At 42.6% G+C, this 11,737-nt stretch overlaps 1 pseudogene; it reads left to right on the forward strand.

Moving 5' to 3' along the window:
• The first annotated feature begins 10,086 nt into the window (after positions 1-10,086).
• LOC114789378 (uncharacterized) lies at positions 10,087-10,205 on the forward strand (annotated as a pseudogene).
• Positions 10,206-11,737: the final 1,532 nt, after the last annotated feature.

The following is an 11,737-nucleotide window of genomic DNA, read 5'->3' on the forward strand; positions in this document are numbered from 1 at the left end:
AGGTGTAAAAAAGTGAGATGAACCTTCATTGCATAATAAAAGGTTTGGTTGTAAAAAGGTTTGAACCCTCCCCACACAACGTGCAGAATGCACCAAACACTTCAAAGCTTCACCGGCACTCCACTACGTGCGAGGTGAAGGGGCAGTTTCTATCTCTCTATGCCCTACTTCTTATACCTACCGTTCCATTTGGCACATTCCCACATAGTGTTACCATGGACCAGGGGAAAACACCCATAAATGTATGTCGTCAATAAATTCTGATCTTACAAAATTTAAATGTAATATTTTTTTACATCTTTTAATGATGGCTGGGTGTAGCCTAGTAGATAACACACTTGCCTATGATTTAGATGACCACAAAGTCACAGGTTCAAACCCTGAGTGTCACTGAGAAAGACACTTAACCCCGAGTTTCTCCAGGGGGACTTACCCTGGAACTACTGACTGTGAGGTGCCCTGTAAATGTAAATGTAGTTGCAACAAAAAATGATATTGGATTGTTTAAACATGTACTATTTGCAATACTTTCTTATGGTGACTTCTCCGTGATTACTACTGATATCAACAGTAAAGTAAGAGTGGACTCATATCTTACTGGTTTGTTTATTAATGTGTCATAGAAATATCACAAACAATGGTTTTGTGCAATCACAGTTTATTAAAGGAGAGAAAAAAAAGGAAAAAAGTCATATACAAGTCCTCCATCAAGATCCTGAACAGGCAAATACCTCCCAAAATGAGCAGGGTCATGCCACAAAATACTATTGTTGTGTTCAAACTCACCACATTTGGCATTGCTCATAAATGTTTATGTGAAAACTTTTCATTATTATGTAGTTCCATTTCCAAAATAATTGCAACGTATTGCAATGATTAATGATTTCAATCCCCACTTCCAAAACACGAGCAGTAAGGGCTAAGGGAGGGGAACTTGGATTGCACCAGGTTTCCTTTGATGAAAGGTAAGAGTTGAGCAACTCTTACAAGTCTAACCAACCACCCAGTGAGACCAACACAGACATCTACACACAATATTCTAAAATCTAAAACCTGCATGAATGCCACATGCCTCAGTGGTCATGTGTTTCCACATACATCTTGATGTGAAACATTTTGAACTGGCAAGCCTTAAACTACACTGAGGTGTATGTTAATGTACTTTGTTGTGTTCCTTTAGACCTCAGTATTATTCAAAGCCCTCTTGAACCATTTTTGTTTGCTTGCTTTGTTCCTGTTTTGCATCTTGGTACCATGTCTTCCCCAGGAAAGCAGTGCAAATTCGCCCCAGCCATTCAAATGATATAAAAGAAACATGAATCATCAGAGCAGGCCACCATTTCCCATCCAGTATTAACCTATTCAGCCCTTTGAGCTGCAGTGGCTTTTCAATAACTCTGCTTCTAGCCCATAAACGTCAAGGACCAAGTGTTCCCTTGCTGCCTAATATATCTGAGCCACTGGTCAAATTGACAACTCTAAATTATTCATAGGTGTGAGAGTACGGAGTGTGAATGCAGTATGTATCCTGTGGCCACCCACCCTGGGTGAGTCCCGCCCTGTGCCCAATGTGCCTGGATTGGCTCTGGCAGCTGCAACCCTCATTATGAATAAACGGTAATGGAGTGAGTGAGTGAGGCTGAAGATTATACATATTATTTTATTATGTTAAATCCTTTTGGCTTCGACTATAATTGTGGAGGACAGATAACATTTGAGAGAGTTTATTTGACATGCACAAGCGCTGGTTTTTAGTACTTCAGTTGTGTCTGAGTACATTCTTGAATACTCAACATTCCAATTTCAACCCATTTTTTTGTTAAAATAACTAGAAATCCACACTATGTTTTCATGCATGTTAGTGGTAAGGTTTCTGAAAAGTTACGGGACCAAATAAAATGATTTCCCTTTCAAACATTGGCTCAGTATGCCGCCTGGTGTGTCCATGAAAGCATCAGAGACACCATGTCTGTTGCAGTCAGATCAGTGACAGCTGTGACACAGGACACCCGCCTCCCCTATGTCTGTCACTGCAGACCACTGCCATGACATTCTTACACTCTTCCCAGTGAAAGCCAGCAGATGCAAAGATTCACTGCAAAGATTTTTAAGTCCTCTATGCTAAGTACATGATGTGACAAGCGAGATGCGGTCAGTAGGCCCATCGGCCTTTCTTGGTGGATCTTGAACTAATAATTTGTTGGCAAAATTCAAACTGCTCCAAACATTAACTGCATGCTTTCTCAGATCCAACTAAAGTGTTCCCTGAATGGGCGTTGAGTTCAAACTTATGAAAATCTAAAAATTTTTTTGGTAAACCACATTTTGGCATGTTAGAATGTTGTATAGCTGTAGCATGTCACCCTTCATTCTCTTTTACACAAGGCTAAAACAATTCAGTTCAGCTATGCATGGATAACTTATAAGAACTTCTCCACAGAATTACAGAGGAGGGTGTTAAGCCCATGGAAAACTGACGCAATGAGTTCTGGGCATGATCCTCTGCCCAGTCTTGTTGGGTGCGGTGGCAATACACCCATTAAAACCTGCTGAACTTCTGCACTGTCCTCTCTGCTGGCCTGTGGGTGGCATCCAGAGGTCAAACTAACCATGACCCCAAGTCTCTTAAAAAATGCTCTCCTCACTCAGGAGGTGAATTGAGGGTCATGATCAGATAGGACCCTGAAGATGTTTTGGAACATGGCCTTGACAAGATGGAGGGAAGAAGGGAGTAAACGAAATGGAATGAAGCCTAAACCCTGTGAGAAACGATCCACAGCCACCAGAACCATGGTGTAGCATTTCGAGACCACCAGATCCGTGATGAAGTCCTAAGCTATGTAGGACCATGGACTCTCCTGGCCGTCACTTCTCACCGTTCTGCTCGGTATCTGGAGTAATGTGGGCCCATTCTACCACCCTCTCTCAAAAGTGCTCTGGCACGTACACGTGTAATCTTCCTCATCCCGATCCCACGTGACCGGAGCAACAATCATGGAGGGGGCAGAATGGGCAGGGGGGCCAGAATCATTTACAGCCTCGACTGCCAGATAATGACGAGAGAGCGCGTCTCCCTTTCAGCTTCCTGGGACTTTAAATTTGAATTGGGAGAAGAACAAGGTCCACCGTGCCTCATGTGTATTAAACTGTTTGGCCTGTCGGATGTTCTGATGGTCGGCAAGGTACATCAAAGGGATGTACCCTTCCCTCCAGCAGGTGGTGCCAGTCCCCCAATGCAACCCCAGCAAGTCCTGGTTTCCCAATTTCTGAGAAAATTAAAATGTCATGTAAACAAATAAACATAAAGTGGTGCAGCAGGTCACGGAGCACGTCATTTACAAGCCATGACGTTCTTGGCTGGACTCTTGGAAAGACCAAAAGGCATGACTAAATATTCATAATGACCTGAGGGGGTAATGAAACCGGCCTTCCAATTGGCCCCCGTCCCATATGCACACCAGGTGTACGTGTTTCTCCAGCATTGTGAAAATGGTGCGCTCTGAGAGCAGTTCAAAGGCTGTATTTAACAACGGGAGGATGTGCATGAGGGGGTACCTGTTCTCCTTAGTTACTGCATTCAGCTGTCAACCCATGGGCTCAGTCCGCCGTCCTTCTTGTCCACAAAGATAAACGGTGCTGCAGCGGGGGAGGTGGATGGCCGTGTTATGGTGCCCCATACAGAGAGACGGAGAAAAACTCCAACCAAAGGCACAAGGACATAGATTTGTCGCCAAGTAAGTCTTCACGTCACATAGTCCCTATTAAGAATGACAACAATGCTCTTGATGACATGGCACATGCAAAAGAGCCTGACCCTTCCAGAGACACAGATTACATTTCTGCATTGACACTCTAGAACATTTCTGCACTAACCTGGACCAAGATTGCCAGAGCAGTTATCCTTCCAACATGTCTGGACGTACTAGGGATTAAGATGTTGGGGTGAGGGGAAAACCTGACATGAAAAAAATGGAGAAATTAAAGCTACGACCAAAGCAAGCATACCTGGAACATATGTGTTCAGGTTTGCATATTAAACAATTTTGACCCTGTGAAAATGTGTTGTTTGAGAGGTGCGGTTGTCAGTGTGCCCAGTTTCTGAATAGGGGTGCATGTGGTGTAATGTGTGTCAACTTGTGTGTAAAGATCATCCCCAGAGTCCAGCGTCAGCATGTTGGTGTGGCCTTGGGCTTCCTGTGAATTCCTGCAGTGTGGCCACAGGGAAGTCCCGGTGCGGTCTGCACCAACCTGTCCAGTCTGAGTTTATTCAACTCTGGGGTCTTGGTGTGTGTAATTGGTGTTGTGTTGTATTTTTCAAATGTGGTGCGAGTGTGGCGTGTCCCCAGGTGAGTGATCCTTTCCTTTTCCTGTTTCCACTTCCCCTTCCCCAAAGTAGAGCCCTGTATGTTGGTTTGTCCTGTAAATTCAATAAACCTTCTTGTTCAAGCTTCTGCACCTGGGTTCTCCCCTTCTTTTAAAAGAATGGTTAATAATGTATTTCACAACCACATAAAAAAAATTAATTTACTTTAGAGTTTCCTTGTTAGGATTGTTCCAAATAATTATTTTTTTGTACCATTTTTTGTCTCTGGTAAGATTCACTAGTTTTCAATTAAAAATTCTTGAACAAAAATCGTTAAAACTTGTTACCTGCAGGCATGGTTTCATGGTTTGAAGGGGTATTTGTGTCCCTGATGCTACCACCAGGTGGAGCAGCTGGGGAGCCCCAGTATGCAGGACTAGTGACTTAAATCGATTGATGGTGTGAAGCACTTGCTCTGTCCTGAGCTGGCTGGGAAGGTGCTTTTCCTGATTACTATGCTTGGCTGAGGGCTTTCCAGTGGAACTGGTGTTCCAGGGGTTGCAGTACACTGGTTGACATCATTTGACAAGAAAGCAACCAAAAAAATATTTTTAAAACATCTGTTTCTGCTCATATTGTTTAAAAGCTAATTAATACTTAAAACTTAATGAAAACTCTTTGGTTTCTGGCAAAGAGAACAAATGAACTGGATACTTTGAGAAAACATGATTCATCATCATCCTTTTGACCAGCCAGGATGTGGATCCCATGTCTGCTTATTACTCTGCTTATCATGGGTCATGTACTTATCCATGACCCACACTTTTGCTCCCAACAGGTGCTGGCAGTCAGGTTGGCCTAAAGAATTTTTTTTCAATTGTCTGGTCTCCAGATCCTAGTGGCTACACTCACCTATTAAGCAGAAGACCCCAAAGTCCCAGGTTAGAACCCCACTTACTACCATTGTGTAACTTCCATTGTCCCTGTAACTTCTGATTGTAAGGTGGTCTGGATAAGAGCATCTGATAAATGCCATAAATGTAAAATCCTTACACTATGTGCAGTTAAGTGGTAATTAAAAATCAGTAGAAGACTAAATTAGGACATGGGTACTGGGGTTAGGGATCAGTTTTAGTTGTTCTAGGATCAAGAGTAGCAGACTATGCCTTCAGACCATATGCAAATTTATGACACCAAGTAAACTCAGTTGTTTACTTGGTTAAGTCAGGTATGATGATCAGATGTGAACTACAAATTACTGATGTAAGTTGTGCCTGCTAAATGCTGTAAATCAATCAGTTTTTGTATCCAATTCTACTACACGTGTCTCATAATAATCTGATGTGACTCTCCCCTGGGTCACTGTGTGTGGTCTACAAAAGGCTGTTTGTCACTTTGTCTTTGACTGTTTAAGCTGGCTTCTAAATAAACAGATTCTAGATATATTTTTTTAGTCTCATCTTTTTTTTCATGTCTGAGTGCAAACATTCTTCTATCCTACAAAACGTGACACTTTTCTCTGTCCCTATCTGATGATCAAGTGAAGTTCATACAAACATCACCTTCTGATAAGATCTCAAAGTTACACACCCACTCAGTATCCTTATCTGCTGAAGGGTATTGAGCGCTCACATACTCATGTGTATGGACAATCCAATGAGTACAGATCCATTCCTGTGAAAATAGGATATGAAGCACTCTATGCATGCTAGAAATGAAAAAAAAGTAATTAAAAAAGTGATGGCCTAGCAGATAAGGAAGCGGACCCGTAGTCAGAAGGTTACCGAGCCGAATCCCGAGCCGGCACTGCGGTGCCACTGTCCCCACACACTGCTCCCCGGGCGCCTGTCATGGCTGCCCACTGCTCACTCAGGGTAATGGTTAAAAGCAGAGGACACACCTCGTAGTGTCCATGTGTGCTGTGCAGCAGTGTTTCACAATGACAATCTCTTCAATTTCACTAATATACCAAGCTCTGGCCTTGTTGTGTTTAGTTTGCATTCTCTCCCTGTATGTGACCACGCTGCACCCCAAAATGTCTCGGGATAAGCTCCGGAAATGTAGGAATATGCGTTTATGGAAAGTGAGTGAGCGATAGAGCGAGGTTTCAATACATGCAAAAGTCACACTGATCACATTCCCAGTGAACACAATGCAGGCACACAGCGAGGAACAATCAAGTCTTTTAGTCAGTTTATCAAAATAATAAAAGGATAGGAAAAAGCATTGGCAAGAAGATATTTAGATTGAGCACAAAATATATTGTGCACATGGTTACCATGGGAACAAATATTCCACACATATTCCACCCTATTTACATACAATAGGTATTTGTGCTCACATGTATCATCTGTCTTTTTACAGTTATTTTGTGTTTTGACTTGATGTCATAAAAGCGTATTAAATAGAAAGCAATAATGTTTTTAGGACTTATGTCTATGTACACACAAGGGGGAGCTATAGATCAGAGAAAAACATGGGCCTGATTAAATATAACTCATTACAGAAACATTCACTCAGTCACTCAACAGTTACACATAGCAGGTATGTAAATGAAATGTAAATGTTTAACAAAAACAGTTACCACTCACATAGAAACGCATCTATGTTACTTGATCTTTACTTTACTTTACTTTACTTTATTTGGCAGACGCTTTTATCCAAAGCGACTTACAATGGGAAGACACCAGCAATTCTCGTTCGATGAGGTGGGTGAGTTCTGAAGAACGTGGAGAAAAGGCGACAGAATCTCACGTATAGCTTTTTCATTTCGTCATGCCTGAAGTGATCGGTTACTGGGATGGTGTTAAGTACCACCCACTCACTGGCATTTACCAACACTGCTCTCTCATATATATATATATAGACACACACCTTTAATCTGTAACATTTCCCATCACTCACTCTCTTTCCGTCACTTCTGCGACTGTAGCTAGCCTGTTCTGGAGCGGATGATCTAATCACTCCTGGTCCAAAGTGTTGGGGGGTGGTTGCTGGGCAGGGGTGGAGCAGAGGGAGACCACCCACCCGGCAGATTCAGGAGGCCCAGAGGCAGAGCTCCATTCTGTGACCCTCTATGGCCCCTTTGCCTACACACTCTAGCCTCAAGACACACACACACACACACACTCCTTCACTCCACAATAGCAGTGAATGTTGTCAAGGGCTGGAACGCTGTTTAGAGAGCCTCAGGACTTGCCTGAATGTAACATGTGTGGCACATCCAGCAGAGTGTTATTCTGCTGCGCAGTGATTCTCTCACGCTTGCCCTGTCTGTCTCAGTCATACTAGACATAGGAGCGTAAGAAGGTTACAGTAGACGGGAGGCCACTTGGCCCACTGAGCTTGATTGGAGGGAGTTCAACTAATAATTTGAAGTTGGCAAAATTTGATTGTTTTCAAATTTGAAGGAATCCAATGTTTTGGCTCGCACTTCCCCCTTGTGCAATACTGTTCCATACTGTAACTACTTTCTGTGGAAAAAAGTTCTTTTTCAGATCCAAAGTGTTCACCCACTGAGTTTGACCTTCTTGACCTGTTAGAACCTTGTAAAGTCTCCTTTGCTCAAGTCTCAACATATGCGTGCTATTATGCACTCTTCACAAGCCTATTACACATGAAAACAAATTTGAATGAGATCTGTATATTACACGATTACTCAAAGGGGGCTAGGTGTATTCAAATATTGTATATATAGACAGCAGAGCTTTTTAATTGGTCTGTTGTTGCAACGAAATAGAAGCCTTCAAGTAAAACATGAAAACCTTTTACATTCCAAAAACAGTTCATGTACTGTGCAGCATAATACAGAGGCATCCTAGCAATATAACTGAAGTCACCACGCTGCATCATCCCCAGCAGCCCCCCACCTGCTACCAGGCCTTTAGTTCACGATGTGGCTGCAGGATCTCAAGAACATATCACTTCTCTCCTGTCTTATTTCAAAAGACACCTCGAGGCCAGAAACATTTCCAATGACTGAGCAGACCACCTAGATATTATCTGAGGAGCCAGGTCTTTGAGTCAGCAGTCATTTGCTTGTGACTTTTTGGCCTCTCCACTTTCTACAGACCCCCACGACCATCCCTCCAGGCATCAGGTGTACTCCCTCTGCAAGCCTTCTCGGAAGATCTGTCCACACAGGACATGGGAAATAGCATTAGCAGTAGATGCCCTGCAGGTTGCTTAGCATCTCGGGTCTCTGGACAGTTAATTAACCCCCTGCTGAGTGGCAACAGCCCACCCGCTGTCACACACGAAAGGGATAACAAACACAAACGGCGGGCACTTACCAGGAATTATTCATGGCCTCTGCATAACTGCACCAGTGGGCCCAGTAATCCCTGTGCTGTGAATTTACAAGACTTTCAAGGCCCAGAGGTCAAGCACCAGTGACCGTCCTTTTTCCTCCTTCTACTCTACCATCTCCGGTTAATACAGCGTGTTCCCCGTCCTCACGCCACCATACTACCACGTAGCGGAAAACAAGCACCGATACTTCACTTGTTCATGACGCCTTTCAAGAGGATGATTGTGAATTTGAATTGTTACACCCTTAACTGGCTGAAATGTGAACAGAACTTATTCAGCATCTTGTTCCTGACAGTGGAAAGAGCCGACCCACTCAGCAAAACACGAAAGGAGAGGGATGCGGAGCTGTGCAACGGCGTGATTGTTAGTGATGTGAGGTTCTGAGTTCGATTCCTGGCTCCAGCTTTGAGTTTTATTTTCCTCTGGGTTCTCCGGTCTCTTCCCAACATCTAAAGGCATGTGAGTAAAGCCCACTCTTGCGCCCATTGTCCTAGGATGGGTTCTGGAAGTCGTGGCCATGCTTAGGACTAAGTGGTTATGGAAAATGAGTTCAAAAAATGTATGACAAAGAGATACAACTAATGAAGCAAAAGAGACAAATAAAAAAAAATATAGTCACAATAATATTAATTAAACATGTATGCAAGTGCACTTTGTGAGAACATTCATGCAACCTCACTAAGGCAAGTCTTCCAGAGTTTCAGACCTTTTTAGAGATTACAAGTGGTGGGGCAGTGGTGGCCCAGCAGGTACGGAAAGGGCCCCGTAATCAGAAGGTTGCCGGTTCAAATCCCGAACCCCCAAGGTGCCACCGAGGTGCCAATGAGCGAAGCACCATTTCCAACATCCCCACCGCGGGCACCGTGCCTGTCATGGCTGGCCACTGCTCACCAAGAGTGATGGTTAAATGTAGAGGACACACTTCTATATGTGCACGCTGTGCTACAGTGTTTCACAAACACTTCACTTTCACCATGACCATTTTTTGTAGACTAGAGATTACCAAGCACAACATCTGGTTTAGCTTCTTCATCAAGAATAAAGGATAACTAACAAATGAACACAAAGTGAAAATACCATGATCTGAATCTCTGATCTCTGAAGTCATATTTGATGTAGTTAGAATGATAATTAGTTACTCTACAGTTTCCAAGTTTGCCCTCAGTCAGATTTTACAGATCTATCCCACTTTCACCAGCAACAAGACATAACTACTTTTGGTTTATTGGTCTAATTTGAAGTATATAGTATAGGCACAAGGCAAAATGATGTTTACGAATTTGATAATGAGAGTCATCTATAGCATCACCATATGTACCTGTGCTCCATGAGAGGTGGATGTGGACGGTATTGGGTGCATCTGATGAGAAGCCTTTTCTCCATCATAATTTGACAGTAAAGCGGGAGTTTTCACACTTTATAATGTTTTCAAAGCCCTTTTGTTTAAAGTCCAAGATTTTCAAGCAGAGTTTGTGTACGGACAAACCAGCTGAAGAATGCCCAATCTTGTCTGATCTCAGAAGCTAAGAAGGTTTGGGCCTGGTTAGTACTTGGATGGGAGACTACCTGGGAATACCAGGTGCTGTAAGCTTTAACTATTGAAAAACTTTAAAATGAAAGTATTTACATCGCTTTGTTAGCTTCTTTTGCCTTTTCTCCATCATAATTTGACAGTAAAGCGGGAGTTTTCACACTTTATAATGTTTTCAAAGCCCTTTTGGTTTAAAGTTCAAGATTTTCAAGCAGAGTTTGTGTACGGACAAGCTGAAGAATGCCCAATCTTGTCTGATCTCAGAAGCTAAGAAGGCTTGGGCCTGGTTATTAATTGGATGGGAGACTATGTGGGAATGCCAGGTGCTGTAAGCTTAAACTATTGTAAAACTTTTAAAATGAAAGTATTTACATCACTTTGTAAACTTTTTTTTAAAGTAAGTTAAGGGGTATTTTCTCTCTTTGATATGTTTTCTCGGCCTTTAGGTGCTACGCACTCTGATGTCAATTTAATATCTGATACGTCATATTAAGCGGATTTTTTGAACAGGGAGTCGGCAATAGGGCCTGCTCCATCCGCTCCATTCATCGGCCCAGTATTGCATTGCCTCTAGAAGGTGTGCACTTTATTTGTTGTGTTGCAAATAAAAGCTTACCACTCCAACTTTTTGCCTTTTCTCCATCATAATTTGACAGTAAAGCAGGAGTTTACACTCTTTGATATGTTTTCAAGCCCCTTTGGTTTAAAGTTCAAGATTTTCAAGCAGAGTTTGTGTACGGACAAACCAGCTGAAGAATGCCCAATCTTGTCTCCTACATTGACTCATTAGAGTGGAAACGTTTACTTGTGCTTACCCTGCTTGTTTTCTAGAGTCCACCTGTGCAAAGGAGTAAAGGCATCGGCTCACAGGAGGTCCACAGATGTTGCTGGAGTTTCGAGAAACTGAGGTAGGTCTTGGATTCAAATGATAGCTTAGTGCATATGGCACTAATACAACAAGCTGACATCATATCCACTCCAAAATATGTGCAACCAGAGAAGTGGAGACAGCTAAAAAATGTTCAAAAAATTTAATTCCCTATCCTTTCCTGAATCAATGGCTAAAGGATTTGTGAAGTTGATCTGACATATTAGGCTTCTCAAGATTTTTCTTTCATTTTCTCTTGCCTATGGGTGCTTTTGCCCAATTTTGCCTCTGTGACAAAAAGATTCAGCCATTTAAAAATTCTGTGTCTGTGGCATTTTGGCACCGTTGTGCCTTCTTCATGCCATCCACTAGTAAAACTGCTTCAAAACACAAGCACTTCATGTAGCAGTCATAAAGTTCAACTTGTAAAGTAAAACAGTCCTTATTCTCACATTCTAATGTTGATTGCAGTGCAATTCTATACTTGCACTCATGAATGCATAAGCATCACTGCACCACAATTCCCATGCAGCGCTTTCATCTCTGCCATAAGTGCTGTAGCTAATCACGTTAGACCAGTGCATGCTACGGTGGAAGGAAATTCCAGGCATAATGGTAATGTATCTGTATCCGCTGTAATGTGAGGCATTCCGCTGCTTAATTAGGGCTAAATAACTGACCCAAGGAGTGTCTGCATGAGCCTCAACCAGTGTGGTCCATGTGA

The sequence above is a fragment of the Denticeps clupeoides genome, chromosome 4 (assembly GCF_900700375.1).
Source record: "Denticeps clupeoides chromosome 4, fDenClu1.1, whole genome shotgun sequence".
NCBI classification, from domain to species: Eukaryota; Metazoa; Chordata; class Actinopteri; order Clupeiformes; family Denticipitidae; genus Denticeps; species Denticeps clupeoides.